The 18045-nt window shown below is 48.4% G+C and overlaps 1 long non-coding RNA gene across 1 annotated transcript; it reads left to right on the forward strand.

The window, feature by feature from the left end:
• Positions 1-4368: 4368 nt before the first annotated feature.
• Positions 4369-6976, forward strand: LOC119733387. The gene is made up of 2 exons (XR_005271806.1): positions 4369-4431; positions 6031-6976. It is a non-coding gene; the product is annotated as an uncharacterized LOC119733387 (long non-coding RNA).
• Positions 6977-18045: the final 11069 nt, after the last annotated feature.

Below are 18045 nucleotides of genomic sequence, written 5' to 3' on the forward strand. Positions count from 1 at the left end.
GCTACGGACTTGACCAGAGCCAACAACCCGCGGCCTTGTGCAACTTGAACACCTGAACACTTGACCCGAGTTGATGACCCTAAGGCCTTGACCCAATGGTGCGGACCAACGGAATTGGCCTGAGTCTTTAGCCAACGGCCATGCTCTGTGGAGGTGGCAGCCCACGGCCTTGTGCCGGGGTGTCGTCCTATGGACTGGCCCGAGTCATCGACCATGCCTTGACCCGAGGTGCCAAGCTACGGACTTGACCAGAGCCATCAACCCGCGGCCTTGTGAAACTTGAACACTTGAACACTTGACCCGAGTTGATGACCCTAAGGCCTTGACCCAATGGTGCGGACCAACGGAATTGTCCTGAGTCTTTAGCCAACGGCCATGCTCCGTGGAGGTGGCGGCCCACGGCCTTGTGCCGGAGTGTCGTCCTACGGACTGGCCCGAGTCATCGACCATGCCTTGACCCGATGTGCCAAGCTACGGACTTGACCAGAGCCGTCAACCCGCGGCCTTGTGCAACTTGTGCAAACCCCCGAGGTGCCGGCCCTCGGAACGGGCCCGAGTCGTTCATCGCCTCACGGCCTTTCGCAAGGGTGTCGTCCCACGGACTTGCTCGAGTCGTCGGCCCACGGCCTTGCGCCGGGGTGTCATCCTACGGACTGGCCCGAGTCATCGACCATGCCTTGACCCGAGGTGCCGAGCTACGGACTTGACCAGAGCCGTCAACCCGCGGCCTTGTGACCACTACCGTTAATGCTCTTTGGATTCTTGTGGTGAGTTTTATTTAAGAAACAAAAAGAGACCTGTATATGAAGAAATATGATATCTCGGGTGGTATTTTAACCCCCTCCCCCCCCCCCCCCCTCCCCCTGCAAAATATACATTGCTTGATCTCCTATTAAAATATGAATTCTAAAGTCTACATTAAACTCATTCTCAAATTGAAACTTTTCAATTGAAGTTTACATGTAAGTTCACATGTCAGTGGTGAGATGAACCCACGTTAAAGCAACAACATCTCCAATGTACCTCTTTTCAATGCACATTGCACATCAACGGCACTTTCTTTGGACAGCTGAGAGTCCACCACTCATGCAGCAAATGTTGTCCATCATTTTGAAATCAATGATGCTCTGCCATCCGTGACCGAAGAGATGTCAATAAGATATCACTAAAAAGCAAATGAACTACCCCTAAAGATGGGCCACTTTGACATTTTTGAAGATCCTAACCTTTACATATTAGCCCATCGTTTTTCGAATGACGATATTCTTAATGCATCCTGTTCATATGCATTGCAACCATTAACTGACTTAAATTGTGTTCCAGATGAATTTTGTTCGTTCCGGTCTTCTGTTAAGGGCAGAAGGCAAATAAAATTTACTCGGCGCGACGCGAGCCGCCGTACAGCGCCGCACAGCGCTGAGGGTCGGGGCGCTGCGTCCCGCCGACCCTCGGCGCCGCCGACGAGATTAAGCTTCCTGCATAATAATAGGTGAAGATTTGCGTATTGCTTTCACGGCTGATTGCACTCAGGTCATGCGGCCAGCCGCAGCGCGCCGACGGTAACGAACTCGTGCTTGGTTTTTAATATGTTGGAACAATTTTTGATCACAAAAATAATCGTGGGTATTTTTGGCAACGTTTTCGCTTCCAAAATAAACGTAACATGGAACACTGTTTGCCACCAGTTAACATGTCTTGAAACTTTTTTCAATTGTTGATCTGAAGAAATAAACACTACCTGATGCCAAGATGACAAAAACATCAATCCATTTACTTTGTATTCGCGTTCATAATGATAAGTTCCAAGGTCTTTTCCAGACAATTATATTTTTCCCCTGCAGCCCACTTTCGGGGAAAAAAATGATTCACCTGTTCGTCCCAACACTGGTCTCCATTAATAATTTTAATAATTTATTCATTTATAAAGTGCAAATTCCAATATGATTTTGTTCAAATGCGCTGTACAGTAAAATATTAATTAAAATACAAGAAAATACACTCTAAAAATGTACCATGACGCGCTATTACACACATTAAAAATAAAAAAGTAACAGCAAAAAATTACTCGCAAGGAGCTTAAAACGACCCACCATTTCACATGTTAAAATACAAAGAAGTTCCAATAAAATCAGTAAAAGGCCAACTTAAAAAGATGAGTTTTTAACAGAGACTTGAAGTTATCAACACTGTTAGCTCTCCTAATGTGAATCGGGAGGGCATTCCAGAGTGTAGGGGCAGCATTAACAAAAGCACGATCCCCCAGGGTAACTTTGGTACGGCGAAAAGGGTAGCCCAGGAGAGTGTCATCGTGAGAACTACGAAGATTGTAACGGGATGAGGGATTCTTAATGATAAGTTGGCTAAGGTAAACCGGAGCTAGACCATAAAAACATTTATAAGTCAACAACAGAATTTTAAAATTAATCCTAAACCTCACTGGAAGCCAATGAAGATCAACCATTAATGGAGTAACATGACAATACTTATAAGACTTAAAAACAAGTCGAGGGCAGGCATTCTGTACTCGTTGAAGATGATTAATCTGACAGTCAGGTAAGCCATATAAAAGGCTGTTACAGTAATCTAAACGACTGGAAATGAAAGCATGAATCAAGGTTTCAGTACACTTAGTGGACAGGTATTTTCGTATACGTCTGATGTTATGTAAATAATAAAATGCACTTCCACAAACCTTTTGAACGTGAGTGTTCATTGACATATGTACATCAAACCATGAGCCTAAGTTACGAGTAATGGGTGCAGGTGTAACCATACAATCACCAACATGAATGGAATCATTTCAATGTATATGTGTGATGTCACGCAGTGCAGAATACCAGCCAATATCTCGGTACTGTGATTGCGTCCTTTAATCCCGCCACTGCATGTGTTTTTTTGCCATCACCGAAACTAATACGTAGGCGTATGTTCCAACACTGGTCTCCAATTTATAAATATGTGACCGTTACGAAGTGCAGTATACCAGTAAATTTCTTTATGGGTGTGTCTATGATCCTATTGGGGATTGCGTGTTTTAGTCCCGCCCCTACCCTATTCCCATCAACGAAACTGATTTGATGGTCCATTCATTAAAAAAATTCCAACACTGGTCTCCATTTTATTGTGTGTGATTTTACGGAGTGCAGAATACCAGCCAATATCTCGGTACTGTGATTGCGTCTTTTAGTCCCGCCCCTGCATGGGTTTCTTGCCATCACCGAAACTATGAATAAGACCATGGCTCCATGATAAGACGTAGGCGTTAGTTCCAACACTGGTCTCCTTGTTATAAATATGTGATCATTACGAAGTGCAGCATACCAGCAAATTTCTTTGTGGGTGTGTCTAATCCTATGATTGCATCTTTTAGTCCCACCCCTACCCTGTTCCCGCCAACGAAACTGATATGATGGTCGATTCATTAAAAAAAATTCCAACACCAGTCTCCATTTTATTATGTGTGATTTTACGGAGTGCAGAATACCAGCCAATATATTGCCACTGTGATTGCGTCTTTTAGTCCCGCCCTTGTTTTGTTGCCATCACCAAAACTAATAAGACGCAGGTGTTAGTTCCAACACTGGTCTCCAATTTATTTGTAATATTTGTATACAAACCGCAGTATACCAGCATATTTTCTTGTGGGTGTGTCTAATTTTGTCCAGAAATTTCAGTCCGGCCTGTATACTTTTCCCCATCGACGAAATTGACACGATACAAGTGTAATAGTTCCAACTCTGGGAAGCGAAGTGTCCATTGAATATGTGGGGTTATCGATTTGTCGCTGTAAACAACGGAGATCATGTTCCATGTCGCTCATAACAAAATGCATTTTTCTGGGACACCTCCGAGTCGAAAGACCGGAAGAGGAGATTCGCGGCCAGAAAATTACCGTTCCAGCGGTAAATCTTTCATGGAAAAGTGCTTTATTTTTCCCCCCTGCCACCAGATCGAGATGGAGACTGTGTGATACCTAATTAAAATGATTGGACAACTACCAATGTCCGGCGGTTTCGCAACGTGACAGACATCCGCCCATCACTGGGCCTGGTGCACGGGATCAGATGTACAATGTATGTACATGTACGTACGTGCGGCTGTAAAGCACGTTCCCATAGCCTACACTCAGCGAGATTGTGCAGCCAACACACGGGCGCACTAGCGCTGTCTCCCAAATGGGAGACTGTACCCCAATTGGGGGACAAACCTTTTGAGTCTGGCTGCCCGACTTATAACATGATTTTCATACAGGCTCAATTTAGAGTCAGGAGAACAACTTAGGGCACGTTTTTGTGTTGTTTTCCTGTCATGCAGTGTTCCTTTTTTGAGGGTATTTTTTTATTATTGTTTAATCAAAGTTTAATTGTTTTTTATATGCTTAGAGTTGCAGATAATGCTTTGCTGATGCTTGTGTTTTGATATGGATGTTTGGTAAGTACGTACATGTGTAGATGACTTGAGTTATAACAGAATATCTGGAATTCATTTAGATTTAGAATTTTGCATGTCCAATTCTCTGGACTCAATCCATGCGCATGGCTTGGTTTTTTCGGCCTTATATTTTGTTTTTTAATTCAAGAAATTTCCAGGTGAATGAGCAAAGGCCTTATTCATGAGTCGGTCATATTAAACAGAAAGCGAGGCCGAGGTGAACTCTTCACTTTTGGCAATTGAGAGTTTAAATGAAATAAATGAAGTAGACTAGGTTCATGAAAAATTAATACCGATTAATTAGGTGTCCGGGTTGAATAAGATTCTTCATTTTTATGCCCCGCGGCGAAGCCGAAGGGGCATACTGTTTCCGCCTTGTCCTTCCGTGGGTGGGTGTGTGGGTGTGTGTGTGGGTGGGTGTGAGCTTGTCTTACATACGCAGTGTGGACTTCCGAACAAAAGACGTCCACATAATGTAGGTAGCAGCGACGAAGTGTGGACTTGCCCACGTCCACACAGTGTTTCCCCATTTCTGGAAAACAGGTTTAGAGGCATTTTTGGGTTAGGTTTATCTGTAGCAGAATGAAGAGAAACACTAAAGGGAATCATTGAAAAAAAATTGGGTTGTAAGAGTTTTCACAGTTTGAGAAAAATGAGTTTTTCCACTGGTGTTCCTTAACTACACGAAAAGAAAGGAAAGTCCACACTAGGTATGTGAAACAAGTCTGGGTGTGTGGGTGGGTGTGTGTGTCCGGACAAATCTTGTCAGCGCGATAACTTGAGAAATACTTAACATATGAACTTCAAATTTGGTTTGTGGATTGTCCTTGGTAATCCTAAGAAGCCTTTTGCATTTTGGGCCGAAAGGTCAAGGGTCAAGGTCACAGTGGCTGAAACAATAGAAATTTTGTCAGCGCGATAACTTGAGAAATACTTAATATATGAACTTCAAATTTGGTTTGTGGATTGTCCTTGGTAATCCTAAGAAGCCTTTTGCATTTTGGGCCGAAAGGTCAAGGGTCAAGGTCACAGTGGCAAAAACAAAAGAAATTTTGTCAGCGTGATAACTGGAGATATACTTTACATATGAACTTCAAATTTGGTTTGTGGATTGTCCTTGGCAATCCTAAGAAGCCTTTTGCCTTTGGGGCCAAAAGGTCAAGGGTCAAGGTCACAGTGGCAAAAACAAAAGAAATTTTGTCAGCGTGATAACTTGAGATATACTTTACATATGAACTTCAAATTTGGTTTGTGGATTGTCCTTGGCAATCCTAAGGAGCCTATCGCATTGGGGGTCGAAAGGTCAAGGGTCAAGGTCACAGTGGCTAAAACAATAGAAATCTTGTATTTATTCTGAGATCATAGGGATTAGGGATTAATTCATATAAAACCTACAGAAGACACTAATGCTGTCAATGAACGTTCCATTTGACCAAGGTACATATATAAGTTGATGTTAGAGTGGTGTTATGTCATGGAAACAGTCACGGTTGCGGGGCATTTGTGTTTGTAAACACACCTGACTTGTTTTCTCTTGGTTTTATAAAATGTAATAATATATCCTTTGTTAAGACTTACCTTTTTTCTTTTCTATTTTAGGATTGCAAACCTTTCTACGGGATCTCCCTTGATGCCAGCATTAAAATTTGACACATCAACGTTGAAGCTTCTAGCCAGTGTTTGGTCTTAAGAGGAAATACTTATGTTAATCTGCTGCTGAGGACAGTGTACATTTTTAAAAGAATTAAATTTTAGTGATCAATAATTAATATCAGTAGTTTTGCAGAATTGAATTCCTAAACGGCTCCGAAATGCTTTAAATACAAAGTACTTTATCCAAACAACCTTTTACATAAAACAAACGTAACAGGATAAGTGGCGGTCATTATATTACAAGTGTACATTTTCATTATCGTAATTTCAAAAGTTTAACAATCCTAGCCTATTGGTTACAATCACAAACCAGGAGTAAATACTAAACAGAAATCTGCACAAAAGGTTGAATAAGAGGAACTATGTCAATTACAAAGGGTAGCACAGCTTTTATATTGTTTATACGTATGACAAATATTAAACTTAAATATGATATAACGATTATAATTCATAAACAAATAATTCTTATAATGATATTAACAGTAAGACGCTGATGTCAATACATGTACATTGTATGAACCGTATTTTGGCGATTTGGTCTGTCATTTTAAACATGCATTAGTATTAAATTCATGAAATAATGTGGCATAGAGATTAGAGAGAATAACAATATTTCTTAGTATGTTCAGTAATAGCTATAAGCCTATGAGTTCTTCAGGACTGAGGGATGAATCTACTCAATTTTCTAGCCGTTGTGATGCACCTATCATCAGTGTCCCCAAAAATTGAACGACAATTTTCCACGAACTATTTGACAGCAATGCGTTCAAGGAGTGGAATCAAGCGTGATCATGACGGCACCCCATCCTCCCTTCCTTGTATCCTCACTCACATCCTGGCGTTTGTTCAATTCACTATGAATAATGTACAGCAAACTGAATTTTTTTAAAGTTCCGATCCTGCTCCACACAACTTAGCAACGTTTCCTCTTACCGTTACCACCACGTGCGAGACAACGTCTGGCAACGGCCGATTCCGCTCCACACAACGCATCAACTCGGAACGTGCGCACATGCGTTATTACTGTTACCGCCTGCCAGACTACACGTAAGTCTGGCACCAATGCCATCCGCATAAAACAACATGTAGTAGTAGATTAGTCTGGTTGCAGCGTTACATAGTGAGCTTCGCCGTTGTACAAAATTCTCTCGTATCGTTTCGCCACTGTACCCCGACCTTTAGAAATGCTTTGCAGAAAGGTGCGGAGGGATTTTAATCCTTTCTTTTTGTACCACTGTTTTAATAAAAGTCTGAGCTTTCTGGGTACGAGAATACTAGTCTGTGCCCTTGTTATTTATAATTTTGATAAAAATGTTTGGCGCAATTGGTCGATATGGAAAGCGCGAGTTGAGAATTCGTTTTTTTCCCATCCAAATGAACGCAAAGTTCTGAATTGTTTTTAAAAATGGGGGTGTATTTTTCTTGTATCGGGATACCTTTAATATTTTTTAGAGTCATGTCGATACTCATTAGCACGGATTGAAATTGACTAATTTTGCGTGGTTACATTTACGGCCCAAAACTGGACTCCCTACTACATAGCTTTATAAACGGAACTCGGTCTTTGACCATCGCATCCACGTAATAATGGGGGCATTTTATGGCTCAACGGCGCGCCGCTGCCCGCCTCGTGCGTGGACCAAAACTTCTCCACTGACCTCGCTCATTAACATAACAATGGGACAAGCACAATAGCAAAAGTTAATGCGCTGATGTCTGGTCTGAGCGCCGCGCAGCGCCGAGGGTGGAGAGAAAATAAACAACTGGGAAATAAGCGCCGCACTGCGCCGCGGCGGCTCGCGTCGCGCCCAGTAAAGAGTATTTGCCTTCTGCCCTAACTCAAACATGTTCTGAATCCACACCACCCCCCATTAATGGATCTTTTTCTCACTCTTCAACAGTGAACAACTTTATTTACCGTGTGGAACGTCATCCCACCTCATGAATGGACTCCACAGTGACTACACTTCTTGAGAGGTTGATATTAGCAGTGTTTTCAGCAGACTCTAAGGCCTGGATCTCGATTGGATTGAACACTTGAACACTTGACCAGAGTTGACGACCCCAAGGCCTTGACCTAGTGGTGCGTACCCACGGAATCGGCCTGAGTCTTTGGCCCACGGCCATGCTCCGAGTAAGTGGCGGTTGACGGTTGTCGTCACACGGACTGGCCTGAGTCATCGACCATGCCTTGACCTGAGGTGCCAAGCTACGGACTTGACCAGAGCCGTCAACCCGCGGCCTTGTGCAACTTGAACACTTGAACACTTGACCCGAGTTGATGTCCCCAAGGCCTTGACCCAATGGTGCGGACCCACGGAATTGGCCTGAGTCTTTAGCCAACGGCCATGCTCCGTGGAGGTGGCGGCCCACGGCCTTGTGCCGGGGTGTCGTCCTACGGACTGGCCTGAGTCATCGACCATGCCTTGACCCGAGGTGCCAAGCTACGGACTTGACCAGAGCCATCAACCCGCGGCCTTGTGCAACTTGAACACTTGAACACTTGACCTGAGTTGATGACCCCAAGGCCTTGACCCAATGGTGCGGACCAACGGAATTGGCCTGAGTCTTTAGCCAACGGCCATGTTCCGTGGAGGTGGCGGCCCACGGCCTTGTGCCGGGGTGTCGTCCTACGGACTGGCCCGAGTCATCGACCATGCCTTGACCCGAGGTGCCAAGCTACGGACTTGACCAGAGCCGTCAACCCGCGGCCTTGTGCAACCTGTGCAAACCCTAGAGGTGTCAGCCCTTGGAACGGGCCGGAGTCGTCCATCGCCTCACGGCCTTTCGCCGGGGTGTCGTCCCACGGACTTGCTCGAGTCGTTGGCCCACGGCCTTGCGCCGGGGTGTTATCCTACGGACTAGCCCGAGTCATCGACCATGCCTTGACCCGAGGTGCCGAGCTACTGACTTAACCAGAGCCGTCAACCCGCGGCCTTGTGACCACTACCGTTAATGCTCTTTGGATTCTTGTGGTGAGTTTTATTTAAGAAACAAAAAGAGACCTGTATATGAAGAAATATGATTCCTCGGGTGGTATTTTAACCCCCTCCCCCCCCTCCCCCTGCAAAATATACATTGCTTGATCTCCTATTAAAATATGAATTCTAAAGTCTACATTAAACTCATTCTCAAATTGAAACTTTTCAATTGAAGTTTACATGTAAGTTCACATGTCAGTGGTGAGATGAACCCACGTTAAAGCAACAACATATCCAATGTACCTCTTTTCAATGCACATTGCACATCAACGGCACTTTCTTTGGACAGCTGAGAGTCCACCACTCATGCAGCAAATGTTGTCCATCATTTTGAAATCATTGATGCTCTGCCATCCGTGACCGAAGAGATGTCAATAAGATATCACTAAAAAGCAAATGAACTACCCCTAAAGATGGGCCACTTTGACATTTTTGAAGATCCCAACCTTTACATATTAGCCCATCGTTTTTCGAATGACGATATTCTTAATGCATCCTGTTCATATGCATTGCAACCGTTAACTGACTTAAATTGTGTTCCAGATGAATTTTGTTCGTTCCGTTCTTCTTTTAACTCAAACATGTTCTGAATCCACACCGCCCCCCATTAATGGATCTTTTTCTCACTCTTCAACAGTGAACAACTTTATTTACCGTGTGGAACGTCATCCCACCTCATGAATGGACTCCACCGTGACTACACTTCTTGAGAGGTTGATATTAGCAGTGTTTTCAGCAGACTCTAAAGCCTGGATCTCGATTGGATTGAACACTTGACCAGAGTTGAAGACCCCATGGCCTTGACCCAGTGGTGCGGACCCACGGAATCGGCCTGAGTCTTTGGCCCACGGCCATGCTCCGAGTAAGTGGCGGTTGACGGTTGTCGTCACACGGACTGGCCTGAGTCATCGACCATGCCTTGACCTGAGGTGCCAAGCTACGGACTTGACCAGAGCCGTCAACCCGCGGCCTTGTGCAACTTGAACACTTGAACACTTGACCCGAGTTGATGTCCCCAAGGCCTTGACCCAATGGTGCGGACCCACGGAATTGGCCTGAGTCTTTAGCCAACGGCCATGCTCTGTGGAGGTGGCGGCCCACGGCCTTGTGCCGGGGTGTCGTCCTACGGACTGGCCTGAGTCATCGACCATGCCTTGACCCGAGGTGCCAAGCTACGGACTTGACCAGAGCCATCAACCCGCGGCCTTGTGCAACTTGAACACTTGAACACTTGACCCGAGTTGATGACCCCAAGGCCTTGACCCAATGGTGCGGACCAACGGAATTGGCCTGAGTCTTTAGCCAACGGCCATGCTCGGTGGAGGTGGCGGCCCACGGCCTTGTGCCGGGGTGTCGTCCTACGGACTGGCCCGAGTCATCGACCATGCCTTGACCCGAGGTGCCAAGCTACGGACTTGACCAGAGCCATCAATCCGCGGCCTTGTGCAACTTGAACACTTGAACACTTGACCCGAGTTGATGACCCCAAGGCCTTGACCCAATGGTGCGGACCAACGGAATTGGCCTGAGTCTTTAGCCAACGGCCATGCTCCGTGGAGGTGGCGGCCCACGGCCTTGTGCCGGGGTGTCGTCCTACGGACTGGCCCGAGTCATTGACCATGCCTTGACCCGAGGTGCCAAGCTACGGACTTGACCAGAGCCGTCAACCCGCGGCCTTGTGCAACTTGTGCAAACCCCGAGGTGCCGGCCCTCGGAACGGGCCCGAGTCGTCCATCGCCTCACGGCCTTTCGCCGGGATGTCGTCCCACGGACTTGCTCGAGTCGTCGGCCCACGGCCTTGCGACGGGGTGTCATCCTACGGACTGGCCCGAGTCATCGACCATGCCTTGACCCGAGGTGCCAAGCTACGGACTTGACCAGAGCCGTCAACCCGCGGCCTTGTGCAACTTGAACACTTGAACACTTGACCCGAGTTGATGACCCCAAGGCCTTGACCCAATGGTGCGGACCAACGGAATTGGCCTGAGTCTTTAGCCAACGGCCATGCTCCGTGGAGGTGGCGGCCCACGGCCTTGTGCCGGGGTGTCGTCCTACGGACTGGCTTGAGTCATCGACCATGCCTTGACCCGAGGTGCCAAGCTACGGACTTGACCAGAGCCATCAACCTGCGGCCTTGTGCAACTTGAACACTTGAACACTTGACCCGAGTTGATGACCCCAAGGCCTTGACCCAATGGTGCGGACCAACGGAATTGGCCTGAGTCTTTAGCCAACGGCCATGCTCCGTGGAGGTGGCGGCCCACGGCCTTGTGCCGGGGTGTCGTCCTACGGACTGGCCCGAGTCATCGACCATGCCTTGACCCGAGGTGCCAAGCTACGGACTTGACCAGAGCCGTCAACCCGCGGCCTTGTGCAACTTGTGCAAAACCTCGAGGTGTCATCCCTTGGAACGGGCCGGAGTCGTCCATCGCCTCACGGCCTTTTGCCGGGGTGTCGTCCCACGGACTTGCTCGAGTCGTCGGCCCACAACCTTGCGCCGGGGTGTTATCCTACGGACTAGCCCGAGTCATCGACCATGCCTTGACCCGAGGTGCCGAGCTACTGACTTAACCAGAGCCGTCAACCTGCGGCCTTGTGACCACTACCGTTAATGCTCTTTGGAATTCTTGTGGTGAGTTTTATTTAAAAAACAAAAAGAGACCTGTATATGAAGAAATATGATTCTTCGGGTGGTATTTTAACCCCCTCCCCCCCCCTTCCCCTGCAAAATATACATTGCTTGATCTCCTATTAAAATATGAATTCTAAAGTCTACATTAAACTCATTCTCAAATTGAAACTTTTCAATTGAAGTTTACATGTAAGTTCACATGTCAGTGGGGAGATGAACCCACGTTAAAGCAACAACATATCCAATGTACCTCTTTTCAATGCACATTGCACATCAACGGCACTTTCTTTGGACAGCTGAGAGTCCACCACTCATGCAGCAAATGTTGTCCATCATTTTGAAATCATTGATGCTCTGCCATCCGTGACCGAAGAGATGTCAATAACATATCACTAAAAAGCAAAGGAACTACCCCTAAAGATGGGCCACTTTGACATTTTTGAAGATCCCAACCTTTACATATTAGCCCATCGTTTTTCGAATGACGATATTCTTAATGCATCCTGTTCATATGCATTGCAACCGTTAACTGACTTAAATTGTGTTCCAGATGAATTTTGTTCGTTCCGTTCTTCTTTTAACTCAAACATGTTCTGAATCCACACCGCCCCCCATTAATGGATCTTTTTCTCACTCTTCAACAGTGAACAACTTTATTTACCGTGTGGAACGTCATCCCACCTCATGAATGGACTCCACCGTGACTACACTTCTTGAGAGGTTGATATTAGCAGTGTTTTCAGCAGACTCTAAGGCCTGGATCTCCATTGGATTGAGCGCTTGAACACTTGAACACTTGAACACTTGACCCGAGTTGACGACCCCAAGGCCTTGACCCAATGGTGCGGACCCACGGAATTGGCCTGAGTCTTTGGCCCACGGCCATGCTCCGAGTATGTGGCGGTTTGACGGATGCCGTCACACGGACTGGCCCGAGTCATCGACCATGCCTTGACCCGAGGTGCCAAGCTACGGACTTGACCAGAGCCGTCAACCCGCGGCCTTGTGCAACTTGAACACTTGAACACTTGACCCGAGTTTGACCCCAAGGCCTTGACCCAATGGTGCGGACCAACGGAATTGGCCTGAGTCTTTAGCCAACGGCCATGCTCCGTGGAGGTGGCGGCCCACGGCCTTGTGCCGGGGTGTCGTCCTACGGACTGGCTTGAGTCATCGACCATGCCTTGACCCGAGGTGCCAAGCTACGGACTTGACCAGAGCCATCAACCCGCGGCCTTGTGCAACTTGAACACTTGAACACTTGACCCGAGTTGATGACCCCAAGGCCTTGACCCAATGGTGCGGACCAACGGAATTGGCCTGAGTCTTTAGCCAACGGCCATGCTCCGTGGAGGTGGCGGCCCACGGCCTTGTGCCGGGGTGTCGTCCTACGGACTGGCCCGAGTCATCGACCATGCCTTGACCCGAGGTGCCAAGCTACGGACTTGACCAGAGCCGTCAACCCGCGGCCTTGTGCAACTTGTGCAAAACCTCGAGGTGTCATCCCTTGGAACGGGCCGGAGTCGTCCATCGCCTCACGGCCTTTTGCCGGGGTGTCGTCCCACGGACTTGCTCGAGTCGTCGGCCCACAACCTTGCGCCGGGGTGTTATCCTACGGACTAGCCCGAGTCATCGACCATGCCTTGACCCGAGGTGCCGAGCTACTGACTTAACCAGAGCCGTCAACCTGCGGCCTTGTGACCACTACCGTTAATGCTCTTTGGAATTCTTGTGGTGAGTTTTATTTAAAAAACAAAAAGAGACCTGTATATGAAGAAATATGATTCCTCGGGTGGTATTTTAACCCCCTCCCTCCCCTTCCCCCTGCAAAATATACATTGCTTGATCTCCTATTAAAATATGAATTCTAAAGTCTACATTAAACTCATTCTCAAATTGAAACTTTTCAATTGAAGTTTACATGTAAGTTCACATGTCAGTGGGGAGATGAACCCACGTTAAAGCAACAACATATCCAATGTACCTCTTTTCAATGCACATTGCACATCAACGGCACTTTCTTTGGACAGCTGAGAGTCCACCACTCATGCAGCAAATGTTGTCCATCATTTTGAAATCATTGATGCTCTGCCATCCGTGACCGAAGAGATGTCAATAAGATATCACTAAAAAGCAAATGAACTACCCCTAAAGATGGGCCACTTTGACATTTTTGAAGATCCCAACCTTTACATATTAGCCCATCGTTTTTCGAATGACGATATTCTTAATGCATCCTGTTCATATGCATTGCAACCGTTAACTGACTTAAATTGTGTTCCAGATGAATTTTGTTCGTTCCGTTCTTCTTTTAACTCAAACATGTTCTGAATCCACACCGCCCCCCATAAATGGATCTTTTTCTCACTCTTCAACAGTGAACAACTTTATTTACCGTGTGGAACGTCATCCCACCTCATGAATGGACTCCACCGTGACTACACTTCTTGAGAGGTTGATATTAGCAGTGTTTTCAGCAGACTCTAAAGCCTGGATCTCGATTGGATTGAACACTTGACCCGAGTTGAAGACCCCATGGCCTTGACCCAGTGGTGCGGACCCACGGAATCGGCCTGAGTCTTTGGCCCACGGCCATGCTCCGAGTAAGTGGCGGTTGACGGTTGTCGTCACACGGACTGGCCTGAGTCATCGACCATGCCTTGACCGGAGGTGCCAAGCTACGGACTTGACCAGAGCCGTCAACCCGCGGCCTTGTGCAACTTGAACACTTGAACACTTGACCCGAGTTGATGTCCCCAAGGCCTTGACCCAATGGTGCGGACCCACGGAATTGGCCTGAGTCTTTAGCCAACGGCCATGCTCTGTGGAGGTGGCGGCCCACGGCCTTGTGCCGGGGTGTCGTCCTACGGACTGGCCTGAGTCATCGACCATGCCTTGACCCGAGGTGCCAAGCTACGGACTTGACCAGAGCCATCAACCCGCGGCCTTGTGCAACTTGAACACTTGAACAGTTGACCCGAGTTGATGACCCCAAGGCCTTGACCCAATGGTGCGGACCAACGGAATTGGCCTGAGTCTTTAGCCAACGGCCATGCTCCGTGGAGGTGGCGGCCCACGGCCTTGTGCCGGGGTGTCGTCCTACGGACTGGCCTGAGTCATCGACCATGCCTTGACCCGAGGTGCCAAGCTACGGACTTGACCAGAGCCATCAACCCGCGGCCTTGTGCAACTTGAACACTTGAACACTTGACCCGAGTTGATGACCCCAAGGCCTTGACCCAATGGTGCGGACCATCGGAATTGGCCTGAGTCTTTAGCCAACGGCCATGCTCCGTGGAGGTGGCGGCCCACGGCCTTGTGCCGGGGTGTCGTCCTACGGACTGGCCCCAGTCATCGACCATGCCTTGACCCGAGGTGCCAAGCTACGGACTTGACCAGAGCCGTCAACCCGCGGCCTTGTGCAACTTGTGCAACTTGTGCAAACCCTCGAGGTGTCAGCCCTTGGAACGGGCCGGAGTCGTCCATCGCCTCACGGCCTTTCGCCGGGGTGTCGTCCCACGGACTTGCTCGAGTCGTCGGCCCACGGCCTTGCGCCGGGGTGTTATCCTACGGACTAGCCCGAGTCATCGACCATGCCTTGACCCGAGGTGCCGAGCTACTGACTTAACCAGAGCCGTCAACCCGCGGCCTTGTGACCACTACCGTTAATGCTCTTTGGAATTCTTGTGGTGAGTTTTATTTAAAAAACAAAAAGAGACCTGTATATGAAGAAATATGATTCCTCGGGTGGTATTTTAACCCCCTCCCCCCCCCTTCCCCCTGCAAAATATACATTGCTTGATCTCCTATTAAAATATGAATTCTAAAGTCTACATTAAACTCATTCTCAAATTGAAACTTTTCAATTGAAGTTTACATGTAAGTTCACATGTCAGTGGGGAGATGAACCCACGTTAAAGCAACAACATATCCAATGTACCTCTTTTCAATGCACATTGCACATCAACGGCACTTTCTTTGGACAGCTGAGAGTCCACCACTCATGCAGCAAATGTTGTCCATCATTTTGAAATCATTGATGCTCTGCCATCCGTGACCGAAGAGATGTCAATAAGATATCACTAAAAAGCAAAGGAACTACCCCTAAAGATGGGCCACTTTGACATTTTTGAAGATCCCAACCTTTACATATTAGCCCATCGTTTTTCGAATGACGATATTCTTAATGCATCCTGTTCATATGCATTGCAACCGTTAACTGACTTAAATTGTGTTCCAGATGAATTTTGTTCGTTCCGTTCTTCTTTTAACTCAAACATGTTCTGAATCCACACCGCCCCCCATTAATGGATCTTTTTCTCACTCTTCAACAGTGAACAACTTTATTTACCGTGTGGAACGTCATCCCACCTCATGAATGGACTCCACCGTGACTACACTTCTTGAGAGGTTGATATTAGCAGTGTTTTCAGCAGACTCTAAGGCCTGGATCTCCATTGGATTGAGCGCTTGAACACTTGAACACTTGAACACTTGACCCGAGTTGACGACCCCAAGGCCTTGACCCAATGGTGCGGACCCACGGAATTGGCCTGAGTCTTTGGCCCACGGCCATGCTCCGAGTATGTGGCGGTTTGACGGATGCCGTCACACGGACTGGCCCGAGTCATCGACCATGCCTTGACCCAAGGTGCCAAGCTACGGACTTGACCAGAGCCGTCAACCCGCGGCCTTGTGCAACTTGAACACTTGAACACTTGACCCGAGTTGATGTCCCCAAGGCCTTGACCCAATGGTGCGGACCCACGGAATTGGCCTGAGTCTTTAGCCAACGGCCATGCTCGGTGGAGGTGGCGGCCCACGGCCTTGTGCCAGGGTGTCGTCCTACGGACTGGCCCGAGTCATCGACCATGCCTTGACCCGAGGTGCCAAGCTACGGACTTGACCAGAGCCATCAATCCGCGGCCTTGTGCAACTTGAACACTTGAACACTTGACCCGAGTTGATGACCCCAAGGCCTTGACCCAATGGTGCGGACCAACGGAATTGGCCTGAGTCTTTAGCCAACGGCCATGCTCCGTGGAGGTGGCGGCCCACGGCCTTGTGCCGGGGTGTCGTCCTACGGACTGGCCCGAGTCATTGACCATGCCTTGACCCGAGGTGCCAAGCTACGGACTTGACCAGAGCCGTCAACCCGCGGCCTTGTGCAACTTGTGCAAACCCCCGAGGTGCCGGCCCTCGGAACGGGCCCGAGTCGTCCATCGCCTCACGGCCTTTCGCCGGGGTGTCGTCCCACGGACTTGCTCGAGTCGTCCGCCCACGGCCTTGCGACGGGGTGTCATCCTACGGACTGGCCCGAGTCATCGACCATGCCTTGACCCGTGGTGCCAAGCTACGGACTTGACCAGAGCCGTCATTCCGCGGCCTTGTGCAACTTGAACACTTGAACACTTGACCCGAGTTGATGACCCCAAGGCCTTGACCCAATGGTGCGGACCAACGGAATTGGCCTGAGTCTTTAGCCAACGGCCATGCTCCGTGGAGGTGGCGGCCCACGTCCTTGTGCCGGGGTGTCGTCCTACGGACTGGCTTGAGTCATCGACCATGCCTTGACCCGAGGTGCCAAGCTACGGACTTGACCAGAGCCATCAACCCGCGGCCTTGTGCAACTTGAACACTTGAACACTTGACCCGAGTTGATGACCCCAAGGCCTTGACCCAATGGTGCGGACCAACGGAATTGGCCTGAGTCTTTAGCCAACGGCCATGCTCCGTGGAGGTGGCGGCCAACGGCCTTGTGCCGGGGTGTCGTCCTACGGACTGGCCCGAGTCATCGACCATGCCTTGACCCGAGGTGCCAAGCTACGGACTTGACCAGAGCCGTCAACCCGCGGCCTTGTGCAACTTGTGCAAAACCTCGAGGTGTCATCCCTTGGAACGGGCCGGAGTCGTCCATCGCCTCACGGCCTTTTGCCGGGGTGTCGTCCCACGGACTTGCTCGAGTCGTCGGCCCACAACCTTGCGCCGGGGTGTTATCCTACGGACTAGCCCGAGTCATCGACCATGCCTTGACCCGAGGTGCCGAGCTACTGACTTAACCAGAGCCGTCAACCTGCGGCCTTGTGACCACTACCGTTAATGCTCTTTGCAATTCTTGTGGTGAGTTTTATTTAAAAAACAAAAAGAGACCTGTATATGAAGAAATATGATTCCTCGGGTGGTATTTTAACCCCCTCCCCCCCCCCTTCCCCCTGCAAAATATACATTGCTTGATCTCCTATTAAAATATGAATTCTAAAGTCTACATTAAACTCATTCTCAAATTGAAACTTTTCAATTGAAGTTTACATGTAAGTTCACATGTCAGTGGGGAGATGAACCCACGTT

The sequence above is a fragment of the Patiria miniata genome, unplaced genomic scaffold (assembly GCF_015706575.1).
Source record: "Patiria miniata isolate m_02_andy unplaced genomic scaffold, ASM1570657v1 HiC_scaffold_25, whole genome shotgun sequence".
Taxonomy (NCBI): Eukaryota; Metazoa; Echinodermata; class Asteroidea; order Valvatida; family Asterinidae; genus Patiria; species Patiria miniata.